The sequence below is a fragment of the Columba livia genome, chromosome 6, assembly GCF_036013475.1.
Source record: "Columba livia isolate bColLiv1 breed racing homer chromosome 6, bColLiv1.pat.W.v2, whole genome shotgun sequence".
Lineage (NCBI taxonomy): Eukaryota > Metazoa > Chordata > Aves > Columbiformes > Columbidae > Columba > Columba livia.
Window position 1 is genome coordinate 3,929,095 of NC_088607.1, and position 15,875 is coordinate 3,944,969.

Here is a 15,875-nt window from a genome sequence, read left to right on the forward strand (position 1 = left end):
AAAGCTCGGGTTCTAACGTTACTTGTTTGAACAGCCTGCAGAGCACTTCACTCCCACCTATACGTTATAAAACTGTGTCAGACTAATTGCCTTCTCAGCACATTCCTTAGACTTCCTACTGCTTCCCCTCCACCATTCGCTCATAAAAGTCCATGTCCGTGCATAATGGGAAGAAAAAGGAGTGAGATCATACCCATATCCATACCTGCAAGAAAATAAGTGAAAAATACATACGTGAGAATACAACGTCAACTCGATCTTACTAAAAGCAACTTCATAAAGATGACTTTTCAGAAACTTGGAGGAAAAACAGTTTCTCTGCCCCATAAACAAACTAAAGCTTTGCCAAAACACACTATATGCTAGATTTATCTATTTCATTTGCTCAAGGCTTTTTTTCCCTAATTTCCAAAATAAGTTTCTAATTACTTTAACATTCCTTAATAAGCTTATTCTCTCTATAAACAATAGAGAGTTTTTTGAGATACTAATGTTTCCCAGTTCAGAACTTAAAGTAGTTGAATGTGGTTTTCAGAATCGAGAAGGAAGCAGCTCCCCATTCGTACACCTGTCAACGGCCACCAGCACAACAGCCAAGGACAGTTTCACTTGGGCTACAACGGAAAAGCAGAAAGTGGCTGTCCCAATATTCTGAAGCTTGTTTTGGGCATTGAAGTGATTTCTACCTGAGCAGAAGCCAGTGTGTTTTCAGTCTGTAATGCTCTGAATCAAAAGCGCTATCAGCAGACAATGTGTGATGAAGCTCAAGAGGGATCTGTAACTGGAAATGGTCTCTTACCTGCCCTAGTTTGAAAAGCCTTAAACGCAGCAGTTTCCATCGCAAACAAATCCCAGCCCACATCTGGGACAGGGCAAGAAAACAAAGTGTCATCTGTGCTACTGATACTAAAGCTGGGAAAGGAGATTGCTGCTGAAGTCAAAAAGCAGCTGGTTAGAAAAATGATCTAAACAAATACCAAGATATTATTCATGAAACTAAACAGCACAGCATACACTGTGCTACAGAAGAGCTTTCATACGTATCATGAGATTAGGTTTTTAGCTGCAATTATTCTCTGCACTCTCTAAAAAGCTGGATGCTTTCAGACTTAATTCTTAGAGAGGCTCAGTATCTGCGGGCTTGAAAGCCTCTGAGATATGAGCTCACCACCTCCCAGCACGAGGCCTCGGGTTATTATGAAGGCTCAATGGAACAACGCAATTTCTCTTCTCGGACAGCTCTGCCAACACCCACCATGGCACAGCTAGGTGAGGAAATTTAGCACTTCCACATATTGCTTTTGTTAGTTTGTTTTTCTTTTAGGATTGGACTAGATGATCTTTTGAGGTCCCTTCCAATCCTGTGTGACCCCTCAAGTGCACCCCACCCCAGAGGCACCAGAACCATCCGATTTACTGGTGATCCATGATCATTATCCAGCTGCTGAGCAGTTTGAAGCTCGTTACATTCCTTCGGAATTACTTCTTTGCCACTTTGCCTTCAAGTTAACCTGTTATTTTAGATTCTTCAGAGAGGAGAAGCTGAATCATATTGTACGTCTTCTTGCAGAGAAACAGCAAAAGAGTGACTGCAAGGCACAGGTGCAAGTCTTAATGTCCACACAGCAAGAGCAGACAAATAAAAACCCACAAAACGCCAAGCGAGTTCCAGTTGATCAGTTTATACAGTGTGCTAAATACCTTCTAGACAAACTAGTGGAGTAGCTCATTAAGGAAGAGAACGTATTAAATTATCATAAATCAAGTAACAAAGAAAAATAAAAACATTAGCAGAACTACCTCTTCACAAAATGAAGTCAATCGGAAAAGGTCCCCTAGAACTATCCGAAACTTTTCTTCTACTTTGTTTCCACTTAAGAATATTCTTCTTTCTAGGTGCACGGGAAAATATAAACCAGCATACAGGAATTGGTAAGAAACAACAAAGTCCTCAAATAACATTTCTATGACAGGATATATTGCACTCCCCTCAATTTAATTATTCGCTGCGTCCAGAAGTTATTTTTCCCTTGGCTCAAACCAGGAACAATATGGAGCTCCATTTCATTAAATAATCGAGCCCTTCTCCGCAAACAGGCCAGATGCTGATTTAGACCAGTCTACACTACAGATTTTTTGGTTATGTCAGAAGCACATCTGTGCTGGCAGAAGCCTTATGTAATTACACAGATCAAATCAGCATTCCCACCTTGTTCTGCTCATGCGTGTGGATTTTCAAACAAAGCTAACTGGCTCTGTATTTACAGGGCAAAGGGAGCTTAGGTATCAACTTAAGCCTTCAGCAAACTTGCCAGGGCAAAGAGATCCAACCTCCTTCCCTTCACCTCCATGAGGCTGCTCCAAACAGAAAGAGGCTGGTGTATTTAGCTTTGTTTTAAAACACTGAAGCAACTTTTTGCAGGAAGAAAATAAGCAGAAGCATCCTGTTCCAAAAGAGAGGTCTCTATAACCTGACGCGGAATTTATTAACTCAGCAGTTTGAGTGTAGAAGTAACACCTTTCACACATCCAGCCACAAAAAGGAACAGGACCGCGTGTCAAAGTGAGATCAAACAGCAGCACTTTCACCGACTGTATCCTTTATCTATTATGAAACATGGTGTATTTAAATACACGTCTACCGAGAAAGGGTCTCGAACTGGCAGCTGTAATTGCTCACTAACAGCTGGAGCACGTTGCTGAAGTTCATATATACACACAGCGGACAAACAGCTTTTGGAAGAAAAAAATTGCCTGTGATCAACCCCACATAATTTGACACATTTTCAGAAGTGTTCTCTCTTATACATCACTGTGTCAAATCTCTTCCCATAAAAATTAGCATACTTCTTAGAAAACTGACGTTCATTTATACACAAATAAGCTTTCCAACTAAAGCTGTAAAAGGAAAACCTGTTAAAAATCACACATCTGGATTATCACCTTAAATGGTTGTGATCAAATACGCACCAGCCTGAATTCAGAGAGCTGTAGCGGGTTTTGTTCTGCAAAACATTTTTAAAAGATGCGTAAGATGAACCTGAGTCAACTGTTCACAGTTGGGAAGAAAGCAATGGTTTGACTTCACTGTTTCCAAACAAATACATTTCTCAACACTGCCACTCTCTAACCATGCAGTCTCTCTAAAGCTGACATACGCTGTACCAAGGGACTCTTCAAACAAAAGGTTTTGCCAATTTTTAAATACAGCCAGTAGGCAGGTCTGGAGGATAACAGAGCTGTACACAAGCTCAAATCAAAAAGGCTAATTTGTTTCTTTTAAACTTGCAAACTCTCCGAAAACCTCCTCGACGATTTCTTACATAAAAGATGCCGATTTCTTACATAAAAGATGCCGTTACTTAACAGGCTCAAAATCACTTTTGTTTTCTGGGTCCATGAATCCTTGTGAAGTATCACGCTGTCAATACGCTCCAAGAAAAACAACTTACATATTTTAAAAACTCTTTGAAACTTATTGCAAGCATTAAGAATTGATTTTTGTGTGAAATCTGCCTCAGCTAATTTTCTACAGTGGAACTTCACTGACACTATTCTCTTGACTTCCTAAACTTACTTACTCCCCCTTCAACTCCTCACTGCTCTTGCATGACTCCTTTCTCAAGAATTCAGCATAAGCCTCAACAGATCAGTATATTAAAAGCATAAAACGTGAACCGAGGCTTCTATAGTTTGACAGGAACTAATAATAAATTCCATTGTCGTCACTGCAAATTAGTTAAAAAAGAAAAAAGAACATTGACCTTGTCAATGGGACAAGCAACTCAGATCAGTGCTGAATCTGGAAGCTTCACAGTAAAGGCAATAACTATGTATTAAAATAAAGACTGGAAAGGTTACTGCAAAGTCACAAACGTGGAAGCATCTTCTGTATTAGCCTGAATACACTGAAGCAACGAATTTATCAAGCAAGCATAGTTTGCTTTGGTTGTTAGGACAGTTCTTTAAAAATAAAAGGATACCATCCCAAACAGATCAGCAAAAAGTTCTATTAAAGACCGAATCATAGCCGTGTAAGTCACCACACAATCTACAAACTATTACATAAGGAGTGCATGAGAAAAGAAAAACTGAAAGGGTTGGAGTTATAACTGACTAAGCAGTAACTTTTGAAAATATTTGGAAGTCTGTTCATTGGGTGAATTCTGACAGGCGTCATTCACATACAATGAATAAAACATTGCTCTCCTTTTGATTTATGGATTTGTATCTCATTTCAAAGCACCTTAAGTCTACTTTAACAGGTATTTATCACGTTCAGAACAATTACAGTGACTTTGCTTCATCTTACTGCTAAATATTCTGTTCAACGCTTCCAATCCAACCGCCGCCTTTCCAAATAAACTTAAAGCACAACTATGCATAAGGAAGAGAAATTACACGCAGTTTTCACGCAAAAGGATCCATAATTGTGCAAGTGTTCAATGCATCACAAAGTCAAACACGTGGGAGGTCACAGACCTTAGAAGACATCTGAAATACATTAATTGACAATGAACTTCATAGTTAAGTCTACATCCCAACCTAAACAGACTCTTCTGCAAAAGCTGAACTCGTCACAGAATTAACAGATACTTGACAAGACAAAATTTTCACTCTTTCTGCTTCTTTTATTTTATTTTGATGTTTATCCCTTGAAGCTTTTGTTGTGCTCTTAACCACTACAGTTAATCCTGCTGCGTAACTTGCGAAGTACAAGCTGCTATTTTATTTGTTACTCTTCTCAAGCGGGTCAAACTACCTACGGCTCTATTAAATGTGTGACGAAAAGCAAGGAAAACCTTAACTGCTGAAAACAATCTGTAAGAAAAAGCCGCAGCAGTTTGCAGTTCAGTCCTATTTCTTATTTCATGAGCTGCATTTTGCAGGGGTTTTTGTTTTGTTTTAAACTCAATTAAAAGTGAGCAGCTATTTAGATGAGATGTTACTACACATTAGTATGGGCTAAATACGACTGCTTACTTAGAAACCAATACCATTTGGGAAAATGAGACTAAGCAGATCAACAGTTACATAATACACAGCATCTCCCACACAACACTAATCAAAAACCAAGCAAAGTGACTCAAAATAATGAGCTATGATAGAGTATTTGCATAAATACAGCCAGTGACATTTAATGAATCTGATCATCACAAACAGCAACAGATTAATACTGACTCAAGAAAAGACGTACAATACAGTAACAATATATGTAATAAAACACAACAGGATCATTTAAACGTCATTTTTAAGACATTTGCATCAGACAAAGTACAGAAGTTGAACAAGAGGATTCTATATAAAAACTGTGGTCAAATACAACAAAAATACTTTATCTAGATTTAAACTATATGCGTAATATATGAGACACAGTTTTGTTTAATCTCAGCCATCCTCACACAAGATGAGGGAAACCAGATGTCATGCTCTGAATAAAAAAAACACTGTGGAGTCAGACATCAACACTTAAAAACACTTAAACCTGTCCAACAACCAATGAACAAGTTTTAACTCGTACCTGTGACATTCAGTTCTAATAACTATCCCCTGGACCTCCTTGATACTGGCTGACCATAAATCACATCATAGCTACATACAGAAATATTCACTATTTGGTGGAAAAAAACCTCACCTGCCTCCAAATGAATCAAGGAAACACACGCTCAACATCGATTATTGTGTACTTTCCTCCTAATGAACAGCAAGGTGCTCTCAGATACAGATAAGGACCATCTTTGGTACAGGCATTTGCAACTGGGCTATATTTAAGACTAGTTCTAGTTCAAGTAAACCATACAAGCTACAGTCATTTTTATCCAGCTCTTCTTAAGATGCTGGCTAGACAGCAAAGTAGCAAAAACAAAAAGGAGGGAAAAAAAGAGAGATAAGAAAAAATGCCATTATCACAGCACACATAAAAACCACTTCTGTGTATGTCATTGCTTAACATTGTGCAAAGAACTAGTATCAAATATCACAGGGAAAACAAATTCAAACTCCTTATAGAGGAGATATCAGTTGGTGGTGGTTGTTTTTTGGGGTTTGGTTTATTGGTTTGGGTCTTTTTAACTTTATGATTAGTAATCTGTATTTTGCTCGTAATACATATCCAACAACCCCAAGTTAATCACTGCAAGGTACTCCATGGTAGCCAGAAAGTTTCAGAGTAACAACTCTAAAACAGTAAAACTTCTGGTTTTGGGGGATGGGATAAATTTCTACTAAATGCTGAACAACCTTCTCCAAATAAACCATTTAAAAGCCAGGAGGTGACAATCATTTTTACCCCTGCCAAACTAAACAGTAATGCAGAGGTCAAAATATATGTAAATAGTCCAGATGACCATCACAACCCTTCAGCGAGATAAAAATCAGCTTCAACAAGCACACAGTAAGGCAAAGCCTAAACCCATCTGACAGAAGGCATAAAATGACAATCAGAGATTGATAAGACACTTAGTACAAAGTACTCCTGATTTGTCATGGTAGTGTGAGCTAATAAAAGAAGAGTCTAGCACAAAAACAAGTTCATACTCAACACTTGTTGAAACTGCAGAAGAGAGAAGGCTCAGACCTCTAGTGTGAAGCTGTTTCAGTGAAATATTCAGATAGCAACTAATAAATTTGCAGCCATCTACTGAATCCCCGCTCAGGTACCAGGAAGGTGAATGGGACAGAAGACTTCCAAGCTCCTTAGCCTAGAAGAAGTCAAGTCAACATTTACACAATGCACTGACAGTCTTTACAACCACAAGAAACAGGATTCTCCCATAAACCAACAATTACCTGCAAAAAGCAAATTTCCCATGTTTTGCTAGCATTAACCCTATTTCTTAATTTTATGACAGTCGTTTTTCTCGCTAGATAATCCACTGAGCACCAAGAGCCGCGCAGTTTTCAAATGAACTGATCTAGAAAAGTACGTGCAGCTTCAAAGCCACTAAAAGATTCCTTGACCATAATAATCTAGTGAAAACAAAAACAAAACAGTTATTTTTCTCCAGAATCACATACATCACAGTTCTGACAATTTTCTTTAGCTCAGGAAAGCAACCTCCTGAATATCTAGAAGACAGAACACCAACATACTTACAAAAATTTCTTAATGTCTGTAAACCCCCCAGTAACTCAGAATTTTTCAGTTTCACTAAAAACAGCTACTCAGGACTCCAGGCTAAATCAAATTGAAGTCAAAGAATCACAAGGAGGAACATTCACACTTGTTTACAAAAATAATGGCAAACATAACGCAAATAACACATCACCATGTATTGGATTCTGGCACAGTGGGAGGAAGGAGAAACATTTTTAAAGAAATAAGAAAAAATACTGCAGCCTCCTTGCTCACAACAGACAGTTTCAGCAAGTTAAGTCCTATTTACACCTCCCAAAATAGACACGGGTCCATCCTTCCAGTCCCCCGGCCAGCAGGTTGCACGCCCTCTATTCATTTTGTACCCACCTCTCATTACTTCAAGTATTTTCAGCTCAATTCTAAGCTCAACCCTAAAGACAGATGTAAATTCTGTGTCATCTTCTGCATTTTAGACGCGTTAACTTTTGTTAATTTAAAATGTATATGTGGATACCAGCAAAATTAGCAGCCATTCTCAGCAAAAGATAAAGAAAACCCACCTTACTACAAATTAAAATTGATGCAATAGTATCCTTGTTTTAAGAGCAAGCAGAACACGCTAAATCAGGATAAATTCAACTAACCAAAGGGAAAAATGCCAACTTAATTATATCTGCTGTACAGTAAAAGATGAAAAAAGGGCTCCAAACTCGGCTGCTCCGTAGGCAAGATGCTCTACGCATACCAGCAACCACACTGTGACCAGTTTATCACCCTCCTGCGTTCCTTGGAAACAAATCCACCATCCCTCCCGCTTTCTCGAACCGAGGTCTCCGGATCAGCCCCCTCCTCCTGAAGACAGATCCTCCTTCTAACGTCACAGCACTCACTCCCTGCTCCAACTCACCACCCACTCGGGTCTTCGCCACAATTAGTTTGTTCATAAACAGGACAGCAGGACGGGAAAAAAGCTGTTCTGAAAAACACACCAGGTGGATACAACTCCACTTTGACTACAGAGCTTCTGAAAACCTGCCCATGCCACAAATACAAAGTATTATGATAAACTAAGCGTGTTCTCAGAATTGATGCTTAAGTCCTACAATTCTTCAAGTATGTCAACTGTCAGGTACCAAAGAGGTAATGGGCCTATTATTAAACTTGTATTTCAAGAAAATTCCAAAAGAATTAACTGCGTATTTGTGAGAAACGGTGCTTCGGCAATTGATGATTCAAAACTGAACAGCCACAAAATCAACCAGATTCTGTGCAAGCTAAAGCAACGCCAGCTACCCAACAAGTACTACGAAAAAGAGAAAGTACCAGGAGAGCGTCTGAAGTCTTACTGTTTGAGATCTTAATTAGAACATAGAAATCTTAAGGTACAATAAAATCCATTCAACTGACATGATTAAGTTATAACTGTATTTTATTTAACCGATTTTACCAAGCTATGCTATTTGACAAGTGGAAAGCCCTTCATCAGGTGTGTTGAAAAAAATTCTCTTTTCAACTTTGCCTCGTTTCCCTATTCATATGTAGTACTATATAAAAAAAGAACTCTGTTACAGCTAAGCCAGCCATTTTCAGCTGCCAAACTGAAATTTAGTTCCATTTTAGAACAAGGAGACTGCGGAGCATAATTCATGCAGTTAAAATGAGGATGACTTGTTGACATAAATTTTGAAGAGCTCAAAATAACCCAGTCTTCAAATTTTGGGGGGAGGTTACTAACAGAAGTGGCCATAGCAGTTCAGATGTTTTGCTGCGATGTGTAGATGGCAGACCGTGATAAAGAATGTCCTGACCTGAAGTTCTGCACAATTTCAAGCCGGTGCAAAACTGATATGGCAAAGAGAAGCTGGAAAGAGAAATGTGAACATCTAAGCTAACACCACGTGAAGGGGCCAGTAAATCTCACATTAAAGTGCCTGAGAGTACATTTGCTTGACTGTATTAAAAATAACTGCTCATACAATGAGTAAAGTATTTTCTACTTACACTTCTGACTTAGTTACAGATCCATCTTGCAAAGAACACCAATGATGGCCGGGATTTCCCATTCCCAAGGAATTTACGTAGTGAACGACGTAGGATCAGAATGGTCATACACAAGGCTACATAAGACCAAAGATGTTTCCTTAACCAATTTTGCATTTTAACTAGCCTCCAATTTAAGGCATGCTTCTGTGATGAATCCTTTTGATGCTCTTATGCCACTCAGCATTCCAATTAAATTAGTATTTTTAATTATAGTTCTGAGAAAATGCTAATGGGTACAGGTCTACAATAACAGAGTAGGACCTCATCGGCCATCCCCATCTGCCTGGCCTTATTTAAGCAGCATAAGGTAATAATTTCTTTTTTCTTCAAGAGGATTACACCACATAATTAGAGCTTCACGACTCCTACAAAACGCAATGCATCCAAAAGCATTATTCCCTTCTAATGCTGTGACAGACTTAAATCAGAAGTGATCTTTTATATATGACATGCTAGACTGTGTGCTGAGACAACAATTCAACTCTGCCTTCGGAAGGACGCAAATAGGAGTTCCAGAACACCTCCTGCTGCTTACCTGTCCCCCCGCTCTGCGTAACCACCGAAAAAAAGAAAGCAAAGAACAATATGGGCTTCACAAATCTCTTCTGCATCAAAGACAAAATGTGAGATTAGCAGAAGAAAAGGTAAAACTCAGCGTGACAAATCTCTCCTGAACTACTTTAACAAGGTTCTACTCACGGCAGAACGAGCTTTAACACCAGGTGTGTTGGAGAAAGGAGAAGGTTAAGGAATTACACAGAAGACATCTCACCTTTCAGTTTTTGCATCAGCAAAGGTATCAATGTGTTAAACTCACACGCCAGCTCCACCGCTTACGACACAGTAGGTAGCCAGCGAGCAGACAGATCACGCACCGCACAAAGCCCGTCAAACAACACTTGTTTACTACATCGAATCTCCAAGAATTCTAGAAAAGAGTTGTCATTATTGGTGTATCACTGAAAGTCACCGCGGCAGCAAAAAGTTGTCAGCAGCCCTGCTGCGTCTGCCGGGCAGGAGACCCTGATTAATCTCACAGAATCGTGATTTCTCCCATAATTTCTCCTAAGAGAGCGGTGGGTGCTCTGGGGATGGAGCACTGGAAGGACAGACCCACAGACACATCCCCGACCTCCGCAGAGAAGTTCACCTGATCCTGGCCCGCAGCTGCCGCAGTGTGGGACTGAGAAAGACTCAGGCAGATTAACACGGTTTGCCTCATTAATTTAACTTTTCCAATCTTCAGTTCACAAAAAACAAGCTCGATTTTGAAACAGCGTATCCTGTTTCTGATAAACTATCAGCAATACGTGATATTGTACTACGGACAGTATCATGGGAGTTGTGCTGCCCAAAATACACCGACACAAGGAGCTCCCGTCACCGATTCCACCACTGCATACAGATCACAAGAAGCACATCCAAAATTGTAATAAAAAAAGGAGGGGGGGAAGAAGTGGGAGGCAGCAGAGCATGATCTCACCCAGCAGAGCGAGGCACTGCAGGCCAGCGTTCGAGCAGCAACCACGGCACAAAATTCAGAGTTTCCTGCCTTTTGTACCCAGACTCTTGTTGCTCTAACGCCGTTTTCCACAACCCGCACCCGGCGCTGCTGGGACGGAGGGACAGACGCCGCATCCCGCCGGAGCCAAAGGCCCTTCCCCGCGGGACGGGGACCCCGGGGGGGGCCGGAGGAGACGAATCCCCACAGGGGCCCTCGGCCGGGCCGCCCCCGGCCCCGCTCCGCTCCGCTCCGCCGGCTGCTCACCGGCCGGGCTCGCCCCCGCCGCCGGGCCGTTCCCCCCCACACCGCCCCGTTCGCCGCCCGGGGAGGGGAAAGGGGTTTACCTCGCCGCCGCCGCCGGGAACCGTGCCTCAGCGCTGGAAGCCGCTTGCGCCCCGCGCCGCCCCCCCACCCCCCGGCCCGCTGGCTGCGGCGTCCTCTCCCCGCTCAAGACATGGTCTCTCCCAACGCGCCGCCTGCCGCGGCGGCGGGCGCTCCCACTCGGCGCGGCGGGGGGGGAACGGGGGGGTGAACTCTCTCGCCCCGCTCCCCGGGCTCTTCTAATGGCGGCGACTGGAGCGGCCCAAAGCAAAATAAACCCCCATACGGCCAGCAGCCCGTACGTCAGCCCGGCCTGCCGCCCTGCCCGCCGCCCATTGGTGGAGCCTGCGCTTTCCTCTTCGCCAATCGGAGCGCGCCTCTTTGGGAAGAACGGGTGATGTCATCCCTGCCGCTGGGGCGCCCGGCTCTTGGGCGATGGGGTTCGCTCCGCCCCCTGCCGGCCACGCCCCCCAACCCCCGGCGGACACGCCCCCTGGTGGCCCCCGTTCTAAGCCCGGGCGGGCGCCCCGCGGCCCCTCAGAGCCGGGTCCTGCCGGGGACCCCTCACCAAACCCGGCTGCTGTCCAGCAGCGTTTCCCTCATCCAGCGCCTGGCTGTGAAGCCAACGTGAAGCTTCCTATGGAGATCATCCCTCATTAAAAAAACAAACAAACAACAACAAAAACCACAAAAGCAAACACAACCCCTACAAACAAACAAAAAAAAAAAAAGAAAAAATAAAACCCAAACCAAACAACAAACAAACAAACAAACATAAACCCTTGTGGTGGCACCTGCCAGAGAGCAGCCATCAAAAATACAACCAATGTGGCAACGGACCCTTCCAGTGTCCTGACGGGAAACATCTGTGTGTGATAAATAAGAATAAAATGGTGATAGAGGGTCTCATGCCCAGGCTGTACAGCCCCCCGGCCTTTAGTAGATTGTCATTAATTCCTTCAGTTCTTCCGTAGCAAAATACACCCTTAAACACTGCTAATAAATAAACTGTCACGATTCCACAGAATCACAGGCTGGTTGGGTTGAAGGGACCTCTGGAGATCATCCAGTCCAGGTCACCAGAGCAGATCACACAGGAACATGTCCAGGCGGGTTTGAATGTCTCAGAGAAGGAGACTCCACAGCCTCTCTGGGCAGCCTGGGCCAGGCTCTGGCACCTCAAAGTGAAGAAGTTTCTCCTCATACTAAGATAGAACCTCGTGCACGTGCAGATTCCGGCCATTCCCACAGCGAGCGTGTGGGTTGGAGTTGGGATGTTGACCAGCCCAGAGGACTCTCCAGCCGAGCCACAGCCATGCAGTGCAAAGCCCGTTTGCTCCTCTTCTGGGGGAAAAGCCAATAAAGGCTGCTTGGGTTCAATCCTCGTGCCTGCCACTGAACCATTTCTTTTGCTTTCTACTCAAAAATTGCGAGTCTGCATCTTCCCTAGGCTGCTGTTGTAGGCTCGCTGACAGAAAAAGCGTATTTGCCCACAACCTTGCTCTTTTCTTCATGGATCTTACATCATTTGGTACTGACTTTTTGTTTCCCCACCACAGTCTGTACTTTTTATTTCAGGCTTTCTCAGCAGTTCTAGCACTTTTATTTCCGTGGTTTCATTCCCGTGGAAGGGACATTGTCAGATAACACCTCGGAGTGGGTGTTGCATTGGGAAACTCGACCTCTTCCACCCAGCTGGGTCCATCCCTTCTCGCTCAACCAGCATAGGAGAAAAGCTCCTGAGATGCTGGAGCAGAGCAGTGATGCCTTGCAATAGAGAAAATCCCTTTGTCCAGCAAACAACTACAACCAGAGTCAGGACGAGTAAAATGTAATTACTTATGGAGACTGAAATAGAAATTTGTCTTCATTTGCAATTAAATTAGTTCCCTATAAACATTTTGAGGGGGGGAGTGTAATGTGATTTCTCCCAGACTAGTTATTTACTAAATTCTCTTTCTGACTCCACTGAACAAGTTGGGCCCTGTTGGGAAATAGACCAACAATTATATATATTTCGCTATAGAAAAGATGGAGACAACCGTATTTTCTTTCACACGCCCACATACAAGATCCAGATGAACTTGGAAAAGCCCTATAAAAGAAGTATTCCTTATTTTAAGGAATTGTGCCGCCTCTTTGCTTAGGAATGGTTCTGAAAATGTATCCCTTGCTCTTGGCATCTAGGCAAGATAATAGAAGAGCTGTCAGGTAAGTCAACAAGTGGGGTAAATCCTAAAGGCTGCCACAACTGTGCAACAATGGGAAATTTCCAGATATAATTGTTACAGATTAGACTGCATAAAAAGATAGGAAAAGGAATATGTAATTTGAGGGAAAATATCACTTCAAATTCCTCCAGAACATTTCCTAAACATGTCAGGAAACCATTTGATGATCATGGAAACATATTTTAACCAAAACGCAGTGCCCTGCAGCACAATAGGAGCATGTGATGTACTTTCACAACACAGAAAAGAGCTTTAATGATGCTAGACTTGTATAATTTCACAGACTTGTTGCACAGGCAAGAAAAAATATCAATAACTGAAAATAAAAATGTTTTGAAGAATTCTAGAGACAAGTGATTCTCATATCTGCATAGTCGTTCTGCTGAACAGAAGCATTCCAAGTAATGCAACCAGTACCTGTATAATATATGAAGGTGAATGCATGTGGTAAAATTGAACTTGAAAATAGTTGCCAGAGCCATTAGTTTCCAAAGCGAATCCTGGCTGCTTCTCCAAATTAGCAGATGTTTTTGATGTTGTCAATGTTATTCCCTAGGCCATGTCTTTGGCTTTATCCCAAAAAACTGCTGGCGAGTCCCACCAGGTTTACCTTGCAGGAGTTTGCCATTTGTTCTAGACTTAAACAATAAAATACAATAGGAGTGACCTTTCAGCAGTTTAGAACATTGATATTTACACATGTATTTTCTCCAATAATAGCTTTCAGACTTCTAATGTGGAGAAAAATCAAAATCTACATGACTTGATAACCCAATTCTCAATAGATTTAGCATTTGATCATCTTTTTCTTTTTAAAATGTCAGCATGATAATTCTATTTTTGTTAGAGGAAGTGGAAGCTGTATGCAAGTACTCATTTCCTACATTCCACCCCAAATTTTAATTTTATTCCACCAGTTTCAGGACAAATTTCAACTCCCTAGTAAGGAATTTGTAACACAGTCATACCGGTTTGACAGCTTACTGTGTTATTTTGGGAACTTCGCAGAGCTGAATTCACTCATGCCTTGGAGACTATGTGCCTTCAATAACCGGGTGTGCAACTGCCCTCTGTAACTCAGAATAATCCCATAGCAAAACCATGCACCTTCGTTCACATCTGAAAATGTGATTTGCTCACATATGTCTTCCAGCTTTCTTTTTCCCCGCTTCTCGAACATCATAAATCCCTGTTCCTCGAACGCCCACTGCTTTCTCTTCAGCCATCCCATCTCCTTCCTTTCCTTCCAGTTCCTCTAGAACAAGAGCGAGCTGCTCAGGAAAGAAGCAAGAGGAAATTTCCATGTCAGAACGGACAGATTTGATGAAATCCCAGCAGCTGGCCGAATTTCGCGTGGATACCAGTGGAACCCAGGAAAGGAACCCCAGGTTCCTCCTCCCTGGTCAGCCCTGCACTGACACAGGAACCCTTGGTGCCGGTGCCTCCCGGGTGCCAGCCAGGCAGATTGCTGGAAAGTTCCCTTCCTTTTCTGCAATAAAAATCATTAATTTAGGATTCTTTTTTCCAGAATAACCCAGAATTACAAGTTGCCGCTATCTCCTATTAAACAAGAGCCCTTTGCACCACGCTGCCTTACAAGACACCCTGTTTCTTCTGGCCTGATGCTCACCATTAGTAAAAGGTTTCTCCCCTCATTGCTCCCTGACGTTTCTGTTCTGATTCACCCTGCTTATAACCGATGCCAAATGCTATAATTAGAAAGAGAGCATCAAAATAATTCACAGTAGCATAAGTCTAGATGTTGCACACAATAGCTGGGAAGCAAAACTGCTTCAGGTAAGCAAAAAAGACAAAATATCAAATTATTTCGCGCTGGCGTGGAGTGTTTTTGTGCCGGAGCAGAATTGTCTCAGCCTGAGTGCAGAGATTACATCTGGTTAGTGATGTATAAGTGCAGATACTGCTCTTATGCAATTCTCTTTTCCCTGGTAACTACTCACTCCCGTTAGGCAATTCATCCTCGGCTTCTCCGGGAGCAGAGCCGTACGTGCTCACCAGATGGTTATTTCTCACCAGCTGAACTTTGAATATGCAGAATTCCCGGCTCACACCGGCTCCTCAAATCCTGCTCTTGCCATTGCTTTATTTGGTGTTTTCCAGCTTTTTATGATCAGGGAAGACTTGCGACTGAATTGAAACACTTAGATACAGGTTGAGGAATAGAAATGCATGAAAATCCAAAGGAACACAGTTTTTGAAGCTGTTGAGAACAGGATATTTTAAATGGTTGACTGATTTGTTGCCATTTTTCCATCCCCTCTCTGAGTCACCCGCATCCTTCACACCCAGTAAATCTCATGCTTGTGGCTCTTTTTCCCATTTTAGTTCGAAACATATAAATATTCAACCATAGCTAGATCGCTATCCTTCCTATCTAGATGAGGATGAAGCCAGAGAGGGTGTTATGCTCTGACCAAATCCGTTCTGCCCCACCACAGGTGTCACTCTCAGCTTCAAGGCGGGGAGGAAGGCAAGTCCTTCTTCATCATCACCACCCGCTCCCAGTCGAGTTCCTGCCCTCGCACTTGCCCTGTTTTGGCCTCCCAGCTCCATCCACTGGGAGATGGCTTTGCTAATTCTACCCATTCCATTGGCTCAGTTTTTAGCCTTTTCTCAAGTAAAACATCCTTCAGAAAATATCGTCAGAGTCACAAGTTTTCCTCCGACTTCCCCGGGG

General features: G+C 42.5%; 1 protein-coding gene across 3 annotated transcripts in view; it reads right to left on the minus strand.

Annotated features, from left to right (window-relative positions):
* ZRANB1 (zinc finger RANBP2-type containing 1) overlaps window positions 1-11,242 on the minus strand; it is a 40,611-nt gene extending 29,369 nt beyond the window's left edge. For 2 of the 3 annotated variants that reach the window (XM_065066757.1, XM_065066756.1), the window contains exon 1: window positions 10,970-11,242. The gene's annotated coding sequence lies outside the window, so the exon portion shown is untranslated. Of the gene's footprint in view, window positions 1-10,604; window positions 10,807-10,969 lie in introns of those variants that run through there. The other variant, XM_065066758.1, reaches the window with a different exon arrangement.
* Between the last annotated feature and the right edge of the window lie 4,633 nt (window positions 11,243-15,875).